Raw genomic sequence first — 25096 nt, 5'->3', positions numbered from 1 at the left:
TGGATCCAAACCCATTTGTACATAACAATAGCTCCAAACGAATGTTTTAAAATTTGTACATAGAATGGGGGGGGTGTGCCACAAGGATTTTTTTAAAAGATAGTGTGAAGGGTGCAAAATGTTAAGGGTGCAAACTTCTCTAGAGGATATTGGTACCATTTGTGGTATATATTTACAGTCAACCTATCTCTTTCTTTGTTTTTCCACCCTTTCCTTTTGTTGCCTGTTGGGTTGAGATCATTCCCTTTGCCCCCTTTGTGTTTCACAGATTTTTACCCATAGATCTGTTGGATTCCTCTTCTCCTGAGAGCCAGCATGGTGTAGTGGTTAAGAGCTGTGGTTTGGAGCGGTGGACTCTGATCTGGAGAACTGGGTTTGATTCCCCACTCCTCCACATAAGTGGCAGAGGCTAATCTGGTGAACTGGATTTGTGTCCCCACTCCTACACAAGAAGCCAGCTGACCTTGGCTCTCTCATCCTCACCTACAACACAGGGTGTCTGTTGTGGGGAGAGGAAGGGAAGGTGATTGTAAGCTAGTTTGATTCTTCCTTAAGTGGTAGAGAAAGTCGACATATAAAAAACAACTCTTCTTCTTCTTCTTCAGGTCAAAACCAACACCTTGAATTGGGTTTGAGAGTGGACTGTAGGGTTGCCAGCTCCAGGGTGGGAAATACCTGGAGATTTTGGGGGTGGAGCATGAGGAGGGTGTTGCTTGGAGAGGGGAGGGACTTCAATGTCATAGAGTCCAATTGCCAAGATGGCCATTTTCTCCAGAGGAACTGATTTCTATTGCCTGGAGATCAGTTGTAATAGCGGGAGATCTCCAGCCACCACCTGGTGGTTGGCAGACCTAGTAGACTGGTAACCTGTATAATTGCTGTAATATTGGGGCCCCATGTTCCCAATAGTTGGCCCCAACCAGCAGTCTAGCCCCAGTGTTCTGCACTAGCTGCAGACTCCAAACACTCTTCAAGGACACAGTTGATGCAGCAGCCAACACTGGGCAAAAGCAAGCCACCACAGCCACCTGGTTTTCTTATGTGACTACTGTGTCAAGTAGCACTCCCACACTGCAAACCTGGATTTTCAAGAGGAGTATAACCCCATCCAAGACAGGAGAAATCTCAATTCCAAGGTCTGCCTTTCCACTAACCCAGAGAACCTCTGTCTTGTCAGGATTAAGTTTTGGCTTGTTCACCCTCATGCAGCCCATTATTGACTCCAAGCACCCATTCAGAATATCAATAGCATCCTTGTAATTAGGTGGAAAAAGAAAGGCAGAGCTGGGCATCATATTGGTGACATCTCAGCCCATACCTCCTGGTGACCTCTCCCAGTGGCTTCTCATAGATACTTTACTTTAATGATGCTGCTCATTTAGCCTACCGGACTTCAGCAATGTCATACTAGATATAACAAAATATAAATGATGTAAATAAGCAACCAAAGCTTGAGGTCCTTTGAATTTAATTACATGAGCAAAAGAATTTGGCTACAGCCAATGTATCTTCTACATCCATACCTGCCAAGAGTTTATTAACCTTATCTGTAGTTGACAGCCCCTCGTTATCACGCTTCACATAGATATTAAATAGCATGGGGTACGACCGAACCCTGTGGAACCTCACTGTTAGCAGCCATAGGGCAGAGCAGAAATAAAGACTAAAAGAAACAATGTCAAGACATTGTCAAAAAACAACAACAACAATTTGTCATCTGCTGAAAAAGTGAGTCTCAACACATCATGACTGGGTGGGCAAGCTTTTTCAACATGTTGGGTGTTTGACAAGTGCACTGGAAATGGTGGTATTTTAATGGCCTGACAATGTAAGAGGAAATGAGGCAAGAAAGACACAATGACTTCAAGAAATATGTCACTAAATGAGAAGGAACCATGATGAAACTAGTTTCTATAACAACAGACGGAGTTCCAGCTATGTTTGGATCTCAGGCGTCCTGGCTCATCATCTTCAGCAAGCACCGCAAGGGAAAGTGATAGACGTGACACATGTTAAGAGGTGGGTGGTAAAAACTGTTGACTCCGTTCAAGTCAGATGTCTTCAGCATCAACTTTTCCTAAATGCCTCAGATGAACCTTCAGCAGCCTGCTGAGAAGTGATTCTTTTCTTCACAGTCAAGCAATATGCTTGCAACAAAAGCATTTCATTGCTTGAAACAAAAGAATTTCATTGGGGGAACTAGTGTTGGAGCCTGAGACTTTAGCAAGCTCTTTTAACCTTTGTATACGGGGATAAGTCTCATGGAAAGACTCCCAATAAAGAGGTGATTGCTCAAATAAAATATGGTTTTTATTACAGAAGAGAAATCAAACCACCACTATAAACATACACACACAATTCATACAAGAGCTGAGGAAAAAGTAAGGGTGGAGGGGTGGGAGAGATAGGTTTAGAGAATGGGTGATATTTATCAGTCTAGGAAAGCAATGTCCAGTGAAAGTAGTACTGTAAAGGGAGAAACAGCCAATATTTCTGGAGGTAAATAAAGCAGTGACCCTACATGCAGGTAAGGGTCATACGGCTGGATCCATATGAATACCATGGACTAAAATTTATAGATAAATTGGATCCTGAGGTGGTACGAGATAACTGGCAGGTAAGCCAGGGACAAAGAAATGAATGCTTTTCTGGGGTCAAGACAAAAGGGAAGGAGAGGTTTGATGAGTCCTCAGGATGCACAACAATGCCAGAATGACTCTCCTGGATATTGCTTGGGTTGCTGTGACAGCTGCAGGTGGGAATCTTCGATGAGATTACATGGTGCAACAAAAGGCTTGGAGCATTCTCCTGAATCCTGAGTGATTGCCAGGGTGGGTATAGGTGGTCTGCTCTGAGCGATGACTGAATCACCTCAGGATGAGACAATGGAAATTAACTAGCCCCGTTGTCCAGGCAGGCACTCCCTGGGCCACGGGAAAATGCACAGCTGCCAACCAACCACCTTCCTGCCTAAGTCATGCATGCAAGATGGATTCCAAACTTCTCTGAGAGGCATCCATTTTATTTAGAGTTGTGTCTTGCTCTTATGCCATTTTTGGGCCCCTGGGCCTGTAATGCCACCACATTCATGGAGGAGGGGTCCGGCTGCTCACAGCTGAGCTTTTAAAAACCCAGATATTGAAGTAGTTATGTGACCAAGTAATTAGAAATGTGAAGAGCACTTTTTTTTAACAGGAAAGACATATTTTCTTGACTTCATATTTCTGGCTTATCTGGTGGAGGAAAGTTGTGCAGGTGGGAAGGGAGGAATAGGACTAAAATCCAACATTTGTGCTAACAGAATATTACATACATGGTAAGTGTGGTAAATTCAATCAGTGATTGACAAATGCTTTACAGATGGCAGAGATGAATAAAATAATATAGTTTCAACCTTCACAGTCCAGTACCTCTATTCATGACCTTGTAGTTATATGAAAAGACTGAAAAACAACAGGACTGAGAATATATATATATTCTCTCTCCCTCTCCCTCTCCCTCTCTCTCTCTCTCTCTCTTTCACACACACACACACACACACACACACACACACACACACACACACACACACACACACACCTGGATCTCTAGGCTATCTTGCAATGATTTCTTATGAATCCAGAAATATTTAGGACAAATTCACAAATGCCTGTGTGCCATTTGAAGTGATATGTGCATTTTCTTCAAATCTAAATCTCATTAATATACTGCTGAAGTTTAATTTGTTTTAAAAGCTGACTTCTTCGGTTGCAGTTAGGAATCAAAGCAAGTTCTCTTCAAGCAATCTTGTCATTAACATGATGTGGAAGAATTCTAATGTCCAGAGTTATTAATTAGTTCTGTAATTAAAGACATTAGGCTTTTAGCTTAAGTTTCATGTAATAATTTCATTTTTTTTTTTTTTTTTTTTTTGCTATAAATGGAAGCGGACTTTGGCATTCCTAGATGAAAGCCAAAGAGTAATTGGTTCAGGGAATCATTCACTTTTACAGAAACTCTATTTACTGTTGTAAAAATATTAATTATGATTTTCAATTCAGATTTAAAACAGTTCTATTCGTTACAATTTTGAAAGTTACAATAATAGTTTTGGTAATGAGCAGAAATCAAAAACCTGATGATGATTAAAGTGCCTTTTTCTTGTTCCAACAAAAGTTAGTTCTTCAAAAACACTTGACCAGTTTTTCTTTTACAACATTTGATGATATTGTATCAAGCCAGGAGTAGGGATCCACTTTGATTATCCAAAAATGTTATGCTGGGTATCACAGACCTTTCATGGACAAAAGCCATGTGGGATGGAGGGTGAAGTTTGAAGGAGAATTTGACAAGATTGAATTAAAAAAGTGTACAGGATCTAAACCCAAGTCTTTATTGACTCATCAAATGATCAACCTTAGATAACACAGGGGTCTTATTGTTCATTTGTTTCATTTTAGGATCTGATCATGAGCCAAAGGAAGATACTATTACATATGGAAACATAAAATTCCACAGGCCTATTTATAGTTTAATGTTGTGCTTTTACAAAGAAAAAAGAAAAAAAGTCAAGCAGTGAAATGAAGGATAAAATGGAGGAGAATGATATAATCAGCCTTGGTTTCCCATTGGAGAGAAATATGGGATATAAATGAAGATACAGAGAGACAGTCAGAGAGAGAGAGAGAGAGAGAGAGAGAGAGAGAGAGAGAGGCTTAACTGCTTAAATTAATGGTTAGGTTGGCTATCTCAAACTCCTTAGGAAGACAGGAGAACCCTTGAGGTCCATTGATCATATTGTGTGGTAACATGAATGTTTCATGTATCAATTTATAAAGAAATGTATTTCTGAAGACAATGTTTTTTCTGTATAAATCAGATGAGTAAGCATACTTTATTTCTTTCAGAGGTATTGTATACCCTTATAAACTTGAGATACTACAGCAATTCGCAATGATGATAAATATTTTGGAGACCAACTGATGAAGCAATTTTGCAAAACGTACACCTGTCTACAGGTGTCGTTTTGTTGACTGGACTCTGCTTGCTCCATTTTCTCACTGGAAATGCAGAGTGTACCGGCTGGGCACATTCGCGACTTTGGAACAGTAAAACTAGCTGCGGCTTACCACTTCCTTGGAACCACCTTGAAATACCAAAGGACATATTCTTTCATGAACTTTGTTCCCCTGAGAAATTGACAGCTCCTTATTTGCATTTGACGTTATGTAATTTGTGTTTTGCAAAACCCAGAGCTTGGCAGAAGCAAATTCTGCAGAGACAGCAAGAAGTAAATAAGGAACGTGACAAGTAGAAGAGAGAGCAATAGAACAGGAAGGAGATGGAGGAGTTGTTGGAACAGTGCAGGTCTGCAGATTCTACATGGCAGAGCCCTTTTAAGACTGTACCGCTGCAGATAAGAGGTCATAGCTCAAAAGCTCGTTCATGTTTGTACAAAGAAATGAGCTAGTCAAAGTGGGGACTAGACTAGAATTTTTCTAATAATGTTGTTAGAGGGAGGGGAATTTCTTTTAACAACATTCACTTTTTTAGATGTAGCCATTGATTCCAAGGAGGTGCTCTTCCCATGGGCCTCTCTAGGATTGGCACTTTCTGTCTCTTTAACCCGTAGAGAACCTGCTGAGGTTTTTGCTGCCTTCCTCACCAGAAATGCCTTGCTTTGACTGTCAGACACTTTCTCCTTTCCTCCAGCCGGTGCTATGGGAATCCGTCAGGGCCACCTGTGGGGCTCTCCCTCCTCTCCCATGGGTGGGGTTCTCTCTACCTGGCAAAGTCAAAGGTGTGCTGCCACCCCCGTCTGCGTGCCACCCAGGGCAGGTGCCGCCCTTCGTCCCCCCACCCACCCCCAGATCCATCCATGATGGGAACAAAGATTTATGGGAAGGGAAACATTAGTTCAAGAGAAACATATTAATAATCTGCAACTTTTTGTAAAACACTGGAACAGAATTAAACCTAATGAAAACAGTCAGAGAGGAAACATTAAATGGGGTACAACTGCTTGGAAGTAGTGTCATTTAGGATGTGATAATGTAGTTTGATTATGTTAACTCTATATGTTACAAATTTTTTATGTATTCTTGTCGCCTTTTTAGTTTTTTATCGTATATAAACATTTTTTTGGAAAAAAATAATGCATACTGTACAAAGACAGTGTGTCTGCAGTCTTAAGAAACTTTTTGGCAGTAAGCCTCATTGAATATAATGGGACACATCTGAGTAGACCAGCTTAGCATTGCTCATTCTAGTGTCTCATGTTTTCAGCCAATCTACTACCATAACATTTGTCCACAGTCTATGACAGCTAGAGACTATCCAAAATAAGAGGAAGAAAGATAAATGGTTAGAATAACCCGGCTGCCCTTTGTTTGACAGTAAACATCATTTCCATTAAAAACCAGAGGCTCAAAAGGAAATGGAATGCAATTCCTTTTTGTAGAGAAAGTCTGAAAAACAAAGATGTTGTCAGGAAACTGCCAGTACATAAAGGGCATCTTCTTACTCATAATATCCATCCCCTGTGGGTGAAATTTTGGCTCAGCCGACATCTTGGATATTATGTGATTTATTTCAATAAGTCCCTGGTTGCCTCCTTAGTGTTTCTGATTGATACCTATCAAGTTCTCTGGCAAATTCATACATTGTCAATTCTATGCATGCCACTTGGCCTCTGCAATGTATATGCTACCTACTTTATAAACAATTAAAGATTTAAGTTATGGACCACTGCTCTGTAGAAGGCTTTATTTCTAGGAATAGTATGAAATGTGTGATTTAAAAATAACAATCTTCAGCCCATTTAAATCCAACAAGCAGCAATCTTCTGATGTCTTTGCATTAACAATCAAGAACATTACTCTCCATCACCATAACCAGTAGTGAAGAATATTCCATCTGATCCCAAATATAGTGATCAACGAGTACCTAAACATAAAAGCAAGACTCCCACTGCCCTCCCACACTGAACAAAGTTAGATCAAAGATGTTACAAAAGTCATGGATACTCACTGATGAGTAACTGCTACTGTTTTTCTATGTGAACACTAATGTTGGTGCCAGGAATTCAATTACTCACTTTTCCAAGGAGATCATGCCATACAGTGTCATCTGTACAGAGGCCTACATGTAACTGAATCAGCAGAGGGTAGAAGTAGTTGGACAACCTTTTGCAACACTTCATCCTAACATGTACACACTGTAAAAATGGCACAAATTTAGGAGCAACTAGAGAGGGAAATCATACATAATGGGGATTATTTTGAAGCACATTCCCAATGATAAGAGACAAATTGTGCATATTAATGTAAATTTGGATTAGTAACAACAATATAGTTATTGTTATTGTTATTGTTATTGTTAATATTGTCATTGTTGTTGTTATTATGATGATGATGATGAAGAAGAAGAGTTGGTTTTTATATGCCGACTTTCTTTACCACTTAAGGGAGACTCAAATCGGCTTACAATCACCTTCACTTCCCCTCCCCACAGGAGACACCCTGTGAGGTAGGTGGGGCTGAGAGAGCTTTAACAAAGCTGTAACTTGCCCAAGGTCACCCAGCTGGCTTTGTGTGTAGGAGTGGGGGAACAAATCCAGTTCACCAGATTAGCCTCCGCCACTCATGCAGAGGAGTGTTTAATGAAACCCGGTTCTCCAAATCAGACTCCACTGCTCCAAACCACCGCTCTTAACCACTACACCATGCTGGCTCTATTATCACTATTATTAGTAATTTCAGAGGGTAGCTGTGTTGGTCTGCAGTAGAACAGCTATTCGAGTCCCATAGCACCTTAGAGACCAACAAGATTTTGGGAGTATAAGCTTTTGAGAGTCAAAGCTCCCTTCATCAGGTTTCTGCATCTGATGAAGGGAGCTTTGACTCTCAAAAGCATATACCCCCAAAATCTTGTTGGTCTCTAAGGTGCTATGGGACTCAGATCCCATCATTTGTAATGATGATGATGACAACAAGAACAACAGCAGCAGCAACAGCAGCAGCAGTAGTAGTACAGCACCAAGAACCAGACAAAATACCTAAAGATATAGGGAGGTTGCAGAAGTTGATCCTTAGGGTTTCCAACCTCCAGGTGGTGGCTGGAAATCTCCCGCTATTACAACTGATCTCCAGGTGACAGAGATCAGTTCCCCTGGAGAAAATGGCCGTTTTGGAAGGTGGACTAGTCTGTGGCATTGAAGTCCCTCCCTCTCCAAACCCCACCCTCCTCAAGCCCCACGCCCAAAATCTCCAGGTAATTCCCAACCCGGACCTGCAAGCACCATTGAGTCATATAATTTGGCTTTGAAGACACAAAAAATATGGCAGACTTAAACGTAATTCATGCCTTTGTTTGACATTGCCAGTTATATTTGCTACTATAATTTATTTTCAGAAAAATAAAAACATAGTATGAAGAATGTTTTAAGTATAGGATATCTAGCAGAGTGAGACAAATAACTGGTTACTGAGTGGTTCATTGCCCCTTGTGTATGTAGATCGTATGATTTTTCATCATTCTATTATTTAGCAAAATGGCTCGGCTGAATGTGTGAATAGACTTCACTGAAAATATGAGAATGAGAACTGGCAAGAAAACAGTGCCTGTAACATTTGATCTGTGACAGAACATTCCCACATGCAAATCAACTGTTGGTTATTATAGTCATCCAGTCACGACATGTGGGAACCAAGAGAAATACAGTATATCTTGGGAGCATAAGTGAAAACTATAGAGTTTAAATTGTTATACCGATTTTATTCACCACAATGATTTCTCCTTGCCTCTGCAATGCGTGTATGAAAAAATACAGTTTTACAAGTAAATATGCCCCCTCCTAGAAAATGTGGCCCTGGGTGTCCCCCCACTTTTAAAGAATGCATCTTTAATGTGTGTGTTTTTTTTCCCCTCAAAGCAGCTGGTTTCTATTTTGTTTTATTTTTTTCCCCTTCTCCTTGTTTAAGAAATGCTGGTTTCAAAGAACCAATGATTTGAAGCAAACTGTTTCTTTTTGGAATCAAATACCGTTTGAGCTACCTTAAGTTTACTGAAGTACAAATTGATTCCTGGTTTGTGAAGCGTTGTTTCTTAACAGCCTTGTGAACCACACGAAGCACAAAGGCAAAGAAGAAAGAAAAATGCCCACCGATCTACAAAAAGCAGCTAGCATTGGAGAGTGAGAAAGTTAGCTCAGGGTTACAAATTGAAGCTCCTTCGGAGAAAGACAGTTTTTCACTTTGTTTTTGGTACATACTAAAAATACATTCACAAATCTAATTCATAATAGTTAAACAGCAGTTTGAGAAGGTATGCTCTTTAATAGATAATCAAGACAACACTCGGATGATGATAAAGGAGGAGTCTTTTTTATCTATTCAGATAGAAAGTTGTTCTTAAAAAATGATCTTAGAAAAAATCAAAAGAAAAAAACTAGGGTTGCATCAATTATTTTTGCTCCACTTGTCAGACCAGTAGCAGTAGCAATTTCAAATGTAGCCACAATATCTGGGATAATATCTTGGACTGTGCTCTATAAAACGGGCTACACAATGTGGATGGTTATTTTTAATTAATTCAAATATATTGTTTGAAGATGCATGATTGAAAAATACAGTGAAGAATCAGGATGCCAAATTAATACCCAGACCTCAGGCAATTGAATATATTACTGGAACAAGAGAATGAATTTAGCCAGATATGTGATCTCTCTCTTTAAAAATCTCCCAATAAAATGACTTTGAATTAACGTGTTAGATAAAAATCTCCTAGCTCAACCAGGAGTCTTTTCTCGAAGAAGAAGAAGAAGGAGAAGAAGAGTTGGCTTTTATATGCCAATGTTCTCTCCCCATCATGATGTCCAAGCAAATTAGCTTCTAAACTGAGGAAAACGGCTTAAATGCAAGAAAAAAAACTTCCTGTGAACAGTCATTTATCATGATAATCAAAAATCTGATTGCAAGAGATGGTCACGGTGCAGGGAAACGAAGCCTCTACTTGGGGCAACCTTCAGTTTAACGGCAGGTTTGCATGGGGGTATGTGGTGATATCGGAGCCAGCTGAAGTCTCAACCATGGGGGCTGTCTGAAGGAGATTGCTCTTCCTCGTGGGTGAGGGAGTCTCCTTCAGAAGCCTGATGGTATGAGCAACTGTTTAAGTCGGTTCTTTTTAGTTGCAGGGTATATCCCTCCGGACAAGACTTGGTGAGCCCCGTCTTTTAAATGACTCTTCTGCTAGGCAGACTAGATATGTAACCCTAACAAAAACAGTAAAAAAAAAGATAGAAAAATGGGAGAAAGCACAGAGCCGTGCATCTGAGCAAAGGCGATTAGCTGAACCCAAAAAAGCCAGATATTATTCAGCTTTTTCGGGAATTGCCTATTCAGCTTCAGGCAGACCCCCAGGTTTTGCGTTCAGTAAAACCAAAGCCCAAATATTGCCAAAACAGCTAATTTTGGGTTTATTTTCCGTTTGGGTTTATTGATATGCACAACTCTAACATACATTCTTCCCATTTCCCAAATTAATTAGTTGTTTTGGTCCACCCAAAAGTCTATATTCCCAAAGCTCTACGCTTGTATTGATTAAAATGAATCACAGGTGAATAGCCCAGGTCTACAATTGGAATAGACCTCAATGGAGTATTGTTGTTGTTGTTGTTAGCAACAGCAACTCTTTTTTTCTGAGTCCAGTTCTAGGTTTTGAACCCACTGAACCCACTCCCAATGGAAACAACGGGTCATCAAGTCATCAATGAATTCTGCAGTGGTAACATCTCAGCTTTCAGGGATCCTGAAGACTGTATTGATCCAGGGTCCAAGCTGCATTCCCACTAGTGAAAATAGACTGAGGGGTCTTCTTTGACTATGGGGATCATGGGACCCACATGGTCAACCGCTGTTTGAAATGGGGCTATAGCAAGGAGGAGAATATGGTAAATTTAAGCAAAAAAGCTGGTTGTATCTAAACCTCTCTGTGGACTGGTACCCTTGGGAACTAATTTCCAAAGGGCCCTGTATCATGACCCCTGTATCATGTGTGCTGAAGAAGAAAAAGAGACTGCTTGTCAAAATGTTTGTTTGGAGTTTTTAATTTTTCTCCTTCTTAGTCCCCCTTTACTTATTTTACCTCAGAAGAAATGAAACACCAGAGGCTTATTTCAAGTTAACAAACAAGAAACAGAGATTTATTAAACACTGTACAAGGGATGTGTTTTGGGAGGGAAAACTGTAGTTAGAAAGAACATAGAACCAGAGCTAATGTTATAAGTTTCATTTCAGAGAAGGCATAAATCTTAGATGGTTCCCAATTACAGTTCTTAAATTCAGTTCACACATTCCTTTCAGTTCCCAGAACTTCTTATAGATGTTTCTATTCAGACTCTGCTGCCTAGCTATCAGGAAAGTTAGGGGTTAAACAACCTCTCTTCCCCAGAGAACACAGAAATATAGAGATTTCTTCTCAAATCTCTCTTCCTGTTCTCACTATAGAGCTACCCCACTCCAGTGGCAGTAATCCCTTAACAACACCCTGTATTTGGAATATCTCCAAATAGAAGAGCCCCGTGGCACAGAGTGGTAAGCTCCAGTACTGCAGCCCAAGCTCTGCTCACGACCTGAGTTCGATCCCAATGGAAGTCAGTTTCAGGTAGCCGGCTCAAGGTTGGCTCAGCCTTCCAACCTTCCGAGGTTGGTAAAATGAGTACCCAGCTTGCTGGGGGTAAAGGGAAGATGACTGGGGAAGGCACTGGCAACCACCCCTAAACAAAGTCTGCCTAGTAAATGTCAGGATGTGACATCACCCCATAGGTCAGTAATGACCTGGTGCTTGCACAGGGGACCTTTACCTTTTACCTTACCAGAGCCTATTCGCTCTTAGTGACCTGAGAAAGGACACTTTTCCTCCCAATCTCTGCCTGTCACACCACAGGATTTGTTTTATACCAGTTTAGGCAAAACTGAACCCTCAGGTTCTCAAAAACAGCCTCCCCCAAATAAAACAGCATTGTCTGCATATGCATTGTGAGTGAAGCTGTCACAAAGGATCATTTTTAGGGTTGCAAGGTCCTTCTTCGCCACCGGTGGGAGGTTTTTGGGGCAGAGCCTGAAAAGGGCAGAGCCTGGGGAGGGGAGGAACGTCAGTGTCATAGAGTCCAATGGCCAAAACGACCATTCTCTCCATGTGAACCGATCTCTATTTGCTGGAGATCAGTTGTAACAGAGGGAGATCTCCAGCCGGTACCTGGAAGCTGGCAACCCTATCTGACTGGCAGTGAATAAAGCAAGGGTCTAGAAAAAAGCAAGAGTCTAGTAGCACCTTAAAGGCTATCAAAATTTCTGGCAGGGTATGAGCTTTCGTGAGTCACAGCTCACTTCTTCAGATACAGCTAGGAAGTGAGTATCGTTTAGTGTCAGATTAAAGTCTGAAAGTTCCAGGTTTAGATCCCCAGACAGCCATGAAAATTCACTAGGCGACCTTGTGTCAGTCACACTCTCATAGGGGCGTTGTAAGTACAAAAACAAGGAAGAGAAAATTGTTTATGGTGCCCTGAGCTGTTTAGAGGAAGGCCAGGATAAAAATGAGATAGATGTGAGTTGTATCTGGGAATTATGAAGTTCAGTGATATTAGATTTATTGTTATGAGACAACAAAAATGATCACAAAAAACACTTCCAATGTAACGTCTGGGGTTTCACTGAAATAAGCGAGTGAACCAATTTGTTGTGAATTCAGACTGGTTAATTTGGGAAGAATGTGTTTGATACTAATCGAGAAATATATTTTTTCTGTCAGTGAAAAAGTGTGCTCGAATTAAAAACATGTATAACGTAGTTGGAAAAGATTATAGTCGGTTATTTGTTTAAATGTTAATTTTAGTGCGTAATTGCCATATTACTCTTTCAGGAAGTATGTAATTTAAGGTTTAATTTAAGAGCTGAAATGCATCACTGATTTAAAAATAATGATGCTTCTAACTGACATTCTGGCATTATGCAGGCAGATAGTTTCTGATAGAACATTCACTTGTGTGACTCTTCACTTTTGGTGGAGTTCCTAGAATTGTAGGGTATAACATATTTTCCCAAAAAATATTGGTATCATCTGATAACATGAAAAAAAGATCCTTCAGGAGGTGGTAAGCTCTCCTTCCCTGGAGGTTTTTAAGAAGAGGCTAGATGGCCATCTGTCACCAATGCTAATTCTATGACATTAAGCAGATCATGAGAGGGAGGGCATCTTGGCCATCTTCTGGGCTTGGAATAGGGGTCACTGGTGTGTGTGTGTGGGGGGAGGTAATTTGGAATTTCTTGCATTGTGCAGGGGGTTGGACTAGATGACCCTGCTGGTCCCTTCCAACTCTATGATTCTATGATTTGAAGTAGCACCACACAATTAAATTCCTTTCCAATTCCTGAGCAGCATGCTTAGGTTTTTTCCCATTTGCCATCCTCAATTCCAAATTAGCAATTTCATGGAATGAGTAAATCCCTCCATTGTAGAAAAGGTAAAGGTAGCACCGGGTCATTACTGACCCACAGGGTGATGTCACATCCCAATGTTTACAAGGCAGACTATGTTTATGGGATGGTTTGCCACTGCCTTCCCCTGTCATCTACACTTTACCTCCAGCAAGCTGGGTACTCACTTTACTGACCTTGGAAGGATGGAAGGCTGAGTCAACCTTGAGCTGGCTACCTGAAACCGACTTCTGTTGGGATCCAACTCAGGTCGTGAGCAGAGCTTTTGACTGCACTACTCAAGGGTGTCAGGTCCCTCTTCACAACTGGTGGGAGGTTTTTGGGGCAGAGCCTGAAGAAGGTGGGGTTTAGGGAGGGGAGGGACTTCAATGCCATAGAGGCCAATTGCCAAAGCGGCCATTTTCTCTAGGTGAAGTGATTTCTATCCACTGGAGATCAGTTGTAAAAGCAGATCTCCAGCTAGTACCTGGAGGTTGGCAACCCTAGCAGTACTGGAGCTTTCCACTCTGCGCCACAGGACTCTCTCTCCATTGTAGTAAAGGGGCCTTAATCTTGTCTATGCAAATAGTATGAAATGTTGCTTTAGGAAAAGGAAGGCATTCATTGCCAAATGCCTTGATTTCTCCTGCTTGCGGTAGTCTGTAACAGAAAAGCATGATTTGGGATTTTATAGAGGTGCTTAGGGCTGGAAGGAACAGTAGCGGCTGCCTTCTACTTGTATCTTGTGTTCCTTCTTTTATAGCTCCACAAGTCATCCAGTAACCTTGGAAGCAAATCCAGTAATGCCAACAGTAAAGGCAAGATGATGAAATGAAAGCGTAAATACAGAGAGCTGTTGAGGGATGAATCATTCTCCTCCTCAATGGCAGTTGCTACCTGAAAAAGCAGGCTTTATGTCTTCATATATTACATCAGCTTTTTTTATACCTATCCATTTGCATACCCTGCTTGCTGCTGGGTTATGATACCCCAGTATGCTTATGACAACTGTGCTAATAAACAGCATAGATCTGGCAGTCTCTGATTTGGAAGTGCTATTCTGGCAAATGCACTCCAGATGGAAGCTTTTCATGCATATGCCTTTGCCGTGAAGGATCTTCTTGACAACTTGCCCTTGACTGTCCTATTTTTCAGCAGGAAATGTTTTCCTTTTTAAAAACTCCCAAGTCACCTGGGATTGCCCTCAAAAGAAACACCTGCCATCATGATTTGGCAACAGTTTTATTTATTTTATACATTTTTACTTCATTGATGCAAGCATGTGTGTGTGCTGGCCGTCAAGTCACAGCTGATTTAAGGCGACCCCGTTGGGTTTTCAAGAGACATTCGGAGGTGGTTTGTAGGGTTGTGCAAAAGAAATTCTGTAAATTTTGGGTTTGGGTTTTTTCAGCCCATTTTTTGGGTAAACCCAAAATAAGCCGAATACCCATACTGGTAAATATTTACCCATACTGGTAAAAATTTAGGCCCATTATAGCCAATGGGGATTTTTGAAGCACCTGAAGGGGGGCATTTTTAGAGGTAGAGTCCCCAAATTTGCAACATGTCTGCAAGGGACTCCTTTGGTGGTCATCAAAGTTTGGTAATCTTTGGGACAGGGTGTCCAATTTTATGGACCCACAAAGGGGTCACCCCAATCCCCCAGGCATTTGTGACCCAAGCTGTCAATCAGGTTCAAAAGTTCAGTATTGCTGAGGACTGGTGGAAAGAGGAGATTCCAGGCTGGCACCTCAAAGTCTGGGGTATGCCTTCGTTTTTGGGTCGCTTTGCATGATGTCCATTCAAATGAGCTTCCAATAGGGCTGTTGAAAAAAAAAATCGGTGAAATTCGGATTTGGCAAAATTCAGCCCGTTTTTATTTGGGAAATGCCAAAGTCTGAACTCCCCCTATTTGGATCTGTGGAGTTCGGCATGAAATTCCGAGTTCCTGAATAAATTTGGCCGAATAAAGCTGGCAGCGCAGATCAGTTTAAACACCCACCCCCACCCCTTCTCGGGAGCCCAGAGAAGGGGGGCGGGTGGGTCTTTACAGAGATCCAAGCTGCCAGGGCTGGCAGCATGGATCAGTATAAAGAGCCACCCACCTGCCTTCTTGGGGCTCTCTCCAAAAGGCGGGAAAAGGCAGATTGGGGACGCCGAATTTGCAATAATTTATTCTGCGTCCCTCCGAACTCGCTGAGTTTGGCTCGTCCTTTTCCCACCTTTTTTGAATTCGGCTCCATCCGAATTAGAAACCGCCAAATCGGGGCAAATTCAGCTGTTTTTCAGTTCGGATGGAACCGAATCGACAATCCTACTTCCAAGCAGAGGAAAAAGTCTCAAATGCAAGAGAAATAAGGCACGGAAAATATTCCTTTTGGTAGCAAATGACATCCTGTGAGCAGTCCTTTATTGTTGTCATGAAAATTCTGATTCAAAGAGATGATCACCGTGTGGGGAAACGAAGCCTCTACTCGGGGCGACCTTCAGTTTCAGAGCAGGTTTTTTTGGGGGGTGAGATCAGAGCCAGCCAAGGTCTCAACCATGGGGTCTCTCTAAAGGAGATTGCTCATCCACATGGATAAATAAATCTCCTTCGGAAGCAGTGTCAGCAGCTGTTCAAGCTGTCTCTTAATATTTGGAGGGTATATCCCAAACCCGAAATTTACCAGAACGGCTAATTTTGGGTTTATTTTCGGTTCAGGTTTATCGATATGCACAACCTTAGTGGTTTGCCATTGCCTGCCTCCATGTGGGCTGAGTAGGGTTGCCAACCTCCAGGTACTAGGTGGAGATCTCATGCTATTACAACTGATCTCCAGCCGATAGAGATCTGTTCACCTGAAGACAATGGCTGCTTTGGCAATTGAACTCTATGGCATTAAAGTCCCTCCCCAAACCCTACCCTCCTCAGGCTCCACCCCAAAAACCTACCGCCTGTGGCGAAGAGGGACATGGCAACCCTAGCTGAGAGAGTTTGGAGAGAACTGTGACTGGCCCCAGGTCACTCAGCAGGCTTCATGTGGAGGAGTGGGGACTTGAACCCAGTTCTCCAGATTAGAGTATGCTGTTCTTAACCACCATATCATGCTGGCTCTTACTTCATTTATACCCCTGGCTTTCTCTACAATGGGGCCCAAGTTTTACTTGATTCCAGAATACCAAGAGAGACATATGATCCCAAACCAACTTAGTCTTTAATGGGAGTGAGGTGTTGAAACTGGTAAAGCTTTACAAAGGATGGTACAGTCAAGGAAGAGTTAATGTTAAGGAGAGGTTACCTGCGTTCTCATGATATCTGGCAGGAAAATGCTATGTTGTTAAAATCAGCTGCTAGAATTGTTGCAGTTAGGAGTCTCTAGGCCCAAGTGGTATCACATATAAAGGAATCTGTTGCGTTCCTTTATCAGTGGCTGGAATCAGTTCTCTGGAGAACCTGAGGGATTTTCCTAAATTCTGATTATCACAGAAACCCATCAAGTAAGATGTCCCTTGACTTAATAAATGATTTCACAATTGCTAAAACTGTATTGACTGCATTGACATTACAGAAACGCCATCTATTAGCCCAATCTTTGGGGAAAGACAGATAAGGTTTGCTTGACTGGAAGAAACAGTAAATCTTAACATGAATCTTGGAGCTGATAATTTAAAATAACCACATTAGGAATTATGCAGCTGTCTTGTATTGATTGGGGCTGTCTGCTGGAAATGAATTAGTTTTCTTCCTTTTTTTTTCTCTTTTCTTTTTAGGTAACTTTTTTGCTTACTTTTCTCCATTCATATCAGCAGATGCACTCAAATAAATAAAGCAGAACTGGAAAGGTGGGATCAGATATGAAGGACCTAGATTTTGCGTATAGCCTAGCACTCATAGTGTTCCACTTTTCTATGGTACAAAGCCTATTTATTTATTAAAGGACAGGGTTGCCACCAGCTGGACTTTTGTTTACCCTTCTAAGCAATAAAGCTGTGTTCTGTTAGGTGACCAGTATTTAGGGCTGAAAAGCCAGTAAATGGAAACCCTATTTAGAATTTCTGCAAGCACAATAGGGTTGCCAACTCCTGGTCAAGAAATGCCTGGAGATTTTGAGGGTGGAGTCTGAGGAGCCCAGGGTTTGGAGAGGGGAGGGACTTCAATGCCATAGAGTCCAATTGCCAATGCGGCCATTTTCTCCAGGTGAACTGATCTCTTTCGGCCAGAGATCAGTTGTAGTATCTCCAGCTAGTACCTGGAGGTTGGCAACCCTAGGTACAAGGGTGATTTCCCCCAGTTGCCCCTCCCATAGGCGATTTGATTTCTCCCAAGCTTTTCCGGGGGGAGGGGGTGTCTCCTGTCCCTAAGGAGCAGCATCTCAGGGGGTTGGTCTGCCACAGTATGGGGAATCAGCAAAAATCACCCCTCCCATGTACCTAAAGAAATCCGAAGTAAGACCTTGTTCTGGACTTCCCCTGATATGCAGAATTCCTCTAGGCCACAGTTGTCTAGCATGCTAGTATTTTTCTATTTTCTATCACAGTCTAAGTTGTGAGTGTGAGAGAGTACAGTTTATGAGAACTCAGGGTGCTGACCCAGTCTTCAGCCCATTTTCTATTTACAAGTGAGAGAAAAACAGAAGATGCTCATTGTATGTATGGAAAAGATGTTAAAAGTTTGTACCAGGCCCAGGTGCATTCTGCTTGGACTTGTCCATCAGATTTGGTGGTGATCCATCAGTTTTGGATTTGTCCTTTGCTCCTCCCCAGGAGGTAGGGTTGCCAAGTCCCCCTTTGACACTTGCGGGAGGTTTTTGGGGCAGAGCCTGAGGAGGCAGGGTTTGGTGAGGGGAGGGACTTTAATGCCATAGAGCCCAATTGTCAAAGCAACCATTTTCTCCAGGGGAACTGATCTCTATTGGCTGGAGATCAGTTGTAATAGCAGGAGATCTCCAGCTAGTACCTGAAGTTTGGCAACCCTACCAGGAGGGTCAAATTCTTAAAGTAAAATTGGCAGTCTTGTCCAAATAGGGTTGCTAGTTGGGTGGTTTCAGCGGACAATTGCCCGCCAATCCTCCAGGCTGCTCCAGAAAGGGATTGTGCGTACACACAGTTGAGCATGTGCACAATTGCCCCAGCCCTGCCTTCAAAAACCTCCCGCCGATGGAGCGGGGAGACCTGGAAACCATATATCCAAAGGACTTGGTGAAACCTTTTCAGCATATCTGTCAAAGGGAGCTTTGACTCTTGTAAGCTCATATCCCGAAAATCTTGTTGGTTTGTAAGGTGCTACTAGATTCAAATATAGCTTTTCAAAACTAAATTCTAACAACCAACTCCTATCTGCTTTAGTAGAATCAATATCAACAGTGGCCAGTCCCGCCACAACTGCAGTGGCACCCTGTACAAAGAAAGCACCACCTATCTGCCTTTGTCTCTTGATACAGAAATAGCCTAGCTAGCTTCTTATTTACAAACCAGCTCTGAATAGGCCTCCCATTTACCTGCCTGAGGTTAGGAATTATTAATCCCCAGATAGGGTCGCCAACCTCCAAGTGCTGCCTGGAGAACTCCTGCTATTACAATTGATCCCCAGGTGACAGAGATCAGTTCCCCTGGAGAAAAAGACTGCTTTGGAGAGTGGACTCTATGTAGGGTTGCCAACTACCCGGTTGTGGCGGGCAATTACCCACCAATCAACTGGGCTGCCCGCTGACCAGCTGATGGTCAGTGGGTGGAAGCAGAAAGGGGGGAGCGATCCCCCCCCGCACTCCCTGGAAAGCTACAGCCTTCTGTTCCATGCTGCAAGCCTGATCGGTCTCGATCTGGCTTGCAGCATGGAAAGGGAGGCTGGAGCCTTCCTTTTAGCCCTGCTGTGCACGTGCTCTGTGGAGTGTGCTCACAGCTGGGCTAGAAAACCGGAAGTGGAATCGGGAGTGCATAGGAATCCCTCCACCCAGCCTTGCCCGTAAGAAGCTCCCACCCAAGGTAAGTGGGGACCTGGCAACCCTAACTCTATGACATCGTATACTGATGATGTCCCTCCCCTCCCTAAACCCCATGTTACCCAGACTGCATCCCCAAAATCTCCAGGTATTTTCCAACCCAGGTATTTTCCAACCCTACCCCCAGACCCAATTTTCTACTGGTGAGCTGAGATGCAGTAGAATAAATAGCCTTCACATAGCTCTAGGAATGGATATGGAATGGACCGTAGAGGCTAGGGGAAGGAGCCTAGAGTGTCCCCTGGAAGTAGGGTTGCCAGGTCCCCCCTTGCCTCCAGCAGGATTTTCTTGGAGGCAGGGCTGGGGGTGGCGACCAGCGCACATGGCACAATGACATCACTTCTGGGTTTACCTCCCTTCCTCTATGGAAATAATAGAGTTGTTTTTTTTTTGGGTGGGGGGAGGAGAGTGCTAAAGAATCCCCATTGTGATGCTGGCACTTCTGGGGTAAACCCAGAAGTGATGCCATAGGGCCATATGTGGGCATATTTCCCCCCTTCAGCTGGCCTGCTGCCCACCAACCAGCTGAGGGATGGCAGGCCGCTCAGGTAATCGGCGGGCAATTACCCACCATAACTGGGAAAATTAAAAGCCTACGTGGAAACGACATCACATCCTCCCCAAACCTAGGCAGTGTCCTCAAAATCTTCCTGCATCTCCCAAGGTAGTGTTGGGAACCCTAGCTGTGTACCCCCATTATGAACATTATGAGCAGTACTATCATTAGAGCTTAAGCTGAACCAAGAATGAACCTGTGTTGAATGCGAGGATGTAGGCCTGGAATATCACATCATAAAAGAGTATTTCTTAGCACGTGTGCAGTGATTTTCCCCTTTTGATTGAGCATCCAAAGATAACCATATGTAGTGGATTAGCTGTCAGGCATTCCAAACCGCAGTATTTTGTAGCAAGCCAGAATTGGGTCTACATTTTTAGAAATTAGATTCAGTGAGAGGGTTTAGGCTTACCTCTTGCATTCGCCTTCTGGTATTTTTGTGGGACCACTTTTCTGTGAAAGAGCATATAGGTATATTTGAAGGGAGGTTTCAGAAAGTTCTAGATAAAGGGCTGGGTTATTACTGACTTGTTTTCCAAACAGGTACATTTAGTTCCGTGTGCGGGTATTCCCTCCGCCCCCAAGTTGGCCCGCCTCTTCATGTCACATGTGGTCCGGTTGCACTCGTATCCGCGCAAGATAATTTGCGACCGCGGAAGTAGTTTTGTGGCGAAATTCTGGAAGGCGTTCCTTCAACTGGTGGGGGTGGAACAGGGGTTGTCAAGTGCTTACCATCCCCAAACGGATGGACAAACCGAACGTGTTAATGCTGTGTTGGAGTGTTATTTACGCTGTTATGTTAATTACCACCAAGATGACTGGGTAGAGCTATTACCTTTTGCAGAATACGCGTACAATAATGCTGTCCATCAATCTACAGGGTTCAGCCCTTTCTATGCTGTGTACGGTCAGGACTTCGGTCCTATTGCCCCGGTTGAAATACCTGAAGGGGAGGGGGATTCCGATATAGCCTCTTGGGCACATACCCTCCGCACCACTTGGCCCTGGCTGGTAAGCAACCTAGAGAGAGCCAAGCGCAAGTATAAGGAGCAAGCAGATAAGCATCGTTCCCCCAGCAAAGAATTCCAGGTCGGGGAATTAGTATACCTGTCCACTAAAAACCTACGATCCACCCGACCTTGCCATAAGCTCAGTGCCAAGTACGTTGGACCCTATCCCATTGCCCGGATCATCAATCCTGTCACTGTGGAGCTGACCCTTCCCAAAACCCTAAGACGTATCCACCCAGTTTTTCATGTCAGCCTCCTAAAACCCCATGTCGCCTCTTCGGAATGGCATCCAGAGCCACCTCCGGAGCAGCCAGTGATGGTGGGGGGGGAGGAACATTTTGAAGTGTCAAAAATCCTAGATTCACGTATACGACATGGATCCTTGCAGTATCTTATTCGATGGAAACATTTCCCCCCTGCCTACGATGAATGGGTGCGGGCCCAGGATGTCTCCGCCCCGCACTTACTAACCACCTTCCACACCGCCCACCCTGATAGACCGTCCCCCTCGCGGGTTGGGGGGGGCCTTAAGGGAGGAAGAATGTCAGGCATATCAGTGTTGTTCGCTTTGTTCACATCCTGCCATCCAGACTCAAGGAATGTTATCCCTACTAAACCGCAGCCAAGGTTGCAAAGACTGTTATGCCTAACATTTTCTGTTTGCTGTTCTGGGAACCTACTTCGCTCTGGGAACTTACTTTTGTTTTCAATATGTAATCTCTCACCCTTTCCATGCATCTATAATACCAGGTTTCAGCAAGACAGTTTCATAGCTGTCTCCTTTTCCTTTATGCTCTGTTATTCTATTTGACCAGTAAAGACCAGCTTCTTTGGACCTAATTGTCTATGTCGTGGTTTCTGGTTCTTTGGACCAAGGGCTTACAACTTTGGCAATTGGACTGTATGGCACTGAAGTCCCTCCCCTCCCCAAACCCTGCCCTCCTCAGGCTCTGCCCCAAAAACCTTCCGCCAGTGGCGAAGAGGGACCTGGCAACCCTACTAGGAATCACCATAAACTCTGTGGCTTTGCTGTAGAGTTTCCAGAGATTCCTATAGACGACTGCCATCACTTCTGTGTTTTTTCTTGTTTTTATTATTGATGGTTTTTAAAAAATTCTCCCACTGGCCACTGGAGTAGCAGTGGGCATGGATGCTGGAAATGTGAAATCTCCCACCCCCAGTGGGCATACAGCAGCCCTAAGAGAGTCTGTTCTATAGTGAAACTTAGGAGCAAAATTCAATTTTAGCTACAGCATTACCTAGAAAACCTGAATTAGTTTGAGCCTAAAATGCGTATCTTTTTAGCCAAGCTTATTTTTGGCACTCATTTTTAAAATGTATATTTTGAAATACTATTTGTTACTCATTGTATATCTTTTTCTTGTGTGATGTTTTCAATAGTAAAAAGGCTGAAACTAAAGTGTGTACCTTCAATGCCTGGTTTCTAAAAAGTACATTTATTCAAATAGATTTTTTCTTCCTTGGCATATAGAATTTTATATAAAAAATGCCTTGATTGTAGGTGGGGCTAGGGTTACCAACAGCCAGGTAATAGCAGGAGATCTCCTGCTAATTCAACTGATCTCCAGCCGATAGAGATCAGATCACCTGGAGAAACATGGGCCACTTTGGCAATTGAACTCTATGGCATTGAAGTCCCTCCCCTCCCCAAACCCGCCCTCTTTAGGCTCCACCCCCAAAATCTCCCACCGGTTGTGAAGAGGGACCTGGCAACCCTAAGAAAGGCCCTACTCAATGCATTAATAGAATTGCTATAAAAAACTCTATGTATATGAGTGCTTACACATGAACACACATGCATAATATGTTAGCACATGGTTAAAAAAACATAGGTGGATAATATTTTGTGATCTCAAGGCACTTTGGCTGAAAGTGCCATCTGCAAAGTATCTCTTTAGTCTGAAACGGGAACAGATTTTTTCTCCCCCCCCAAAAAAAAAGTCATCTTGGGTATGTTTCTGAGCCTTCAATTAAGAGGATACAAGTAAAACTAGCATGGTATTCTCCAACTCATTATAACAGCTCACATTTGCACTCGTGTTATAAGGTCAAGCTTCAAAATAATAAATAGTAATTTATTCTACTCTGGGTGGTGGGGATTGCCGGACATTTAAGACAAATTAATTAGCATGCTGAATCTGATGGCAAAACCTTGCAACAAAATTTAAAAAGAGAGAACACATGTTTTCTTTTTCCTTTCCCCAAAACGTCACCAAGATGTCATTCCAGTCCCAGTGTTTCATTGACTCACTGGGTACCCAAAGGTTCGGTGGGAAAAGACTCAGTTATGTATAGAAATATATTTATTTTAAGGTGCTGGTATCTATATTAAAAACATTAAAAATTATATTAAAAGGAAGCACAACAGCAACTTTTACAGGTTGATAAACTAAAACCACATTCCAAATGTGTTTCGCCCCACTGGCCTTCATCAGTGGTCTAATAACATCACTTATAATGCACACCAGTACATATTACAACATGTATAACAATATTATAGCAAAATAACAACTACAACCCAGGTATTTATTTAGAGATGTATTCCACTTTGACTTTGTGCCCAATATATTCTGTAAAATTTATAAAATTAAAAAGCCCATTGCTGTGTAATATACTTTCTGCTTGTTCTTTTCTGGGCTGTGTTAGCCTTCCATACCAGTATCAACCAGATAAATATGTTTGGAATGTGGTTTTAGTTTATCAATCTGTGTTAGTTGCCATGATGCTTTCTTTTAATACATTGTTTAATGTTTTTAATATAGATATCAGTGCCTTAAAATAGGCCCTGATCTGGATGGCCCCGGCTAGCCTGATCCCGTCATATCTCAGCTGCTAAGCAGGGTCAGCCCTGGTTACTATTTGGATGGGAGACCACCAAGGAAGTCCAGGGTTGCTATACAGAGGCAGGCAATGGCAAACTACCTCTGTTAGTCTCTTGCCTTGAAAACATCATAAGGTGTCGCCATAAGTCGGCTGCAACTTGACGGCACTTTACACACACATATACATAATTGAGTCTTTTTCCACCCAACCTTTGGGTAGCCAGCTTTGGTTTCAGATTAGGGCTCCCCCCCCCTTTTTTGTTTCATTTACTTACTACAGGGAGAACTTCCAAATTCCATCCCCATCGTCTTTTTGGGAGAGGCTGTTTCTGGCACCCTAGCCAAAATTTTCAATCAGTGATGCTCATGGCAGATGCCTCAACTCTAGAATTCATTTTGGACATCCTCCTTGTTCCAAACAGAATTAAGAAGGAGTCCAATTCCATGCAGAGCAACATACCAGTGGATAAAACCAGAGGGAATCGAATTGTCCCTGTTGGTGATGAGTGAGCCACTGAACTAAGGTTGCCAGCTCCAGGTTGGGAAATACCTGGAGATTTTGGGGGCGGAGCCTGAAAAGGGAAAGGTTTGGAGAGGGGAGGGAATCAATGCCATAGAGTCCAATGGCCAAAGCGGCCCTTTTCTCCAGGTGATCTCTATCACCTGGAGATCAGTCGTAATAGCGGGAGATCTCCAGCCACCACCTGGAGTTTGGCAACCCTACACTGAATGCTACCAGGTAAAGAGTGCAAAGCCTCCTTTGATCCATAACTGACAGATGTGTTGCTATGCAATTGACACAAAAGCAGTGCACAGGAGAAGAGCCATCCATAGAACCATTATTATTATTAGTGTGGTTGTAGTTGTTTGCTTAAGTGCCTAAAGATCCTAGGTGTTGTTCTAAGCACAAAGTAAATTGACAGGCCCTGCAGGTTTACAGCGGAAAATTGCTCACATTAGAAAAAAGAAAAAAAGAGCAAACTTTTGGAATGTTATTTAGTCAGTTGTGACTTTTATTTCTTGACTTCTCTCTTTATATGTTGGAGCGTAACGTGTCAGCATTATGGTCTGCTTTGGTCTTCACTGTTCTTGTTATGCAACCATGACAGACTGAGCATATGTTCTGAAATGAGTATGTGAAGTTCTGACGACAAAAGGAACTTGTCAATCAGCATAACCTTGTTTTTATGTCCTTCTCTCCCCCACCCCCGCATGTGCCCATTCACACTGGTGTCCCACTTATGGACAGAGTGTT

The sequence above is a fragment of the Euleptes europaea genome, chromosome 16, assembly GCF_029931775.1.
Source record: "Euleptes europaea isolate rEulEur1 chromosome 16, rEulEur1.hap1, whole genome shotgun sequence".
NCBI lineage: Eukaryota > Metazoa > Chordata > Lepidosauria > Squamata > Sphaerodactylidae > Euleptes > Euleptes europaea.
This window is presented reverse-complemented; position numbering follows the sequence as displayed.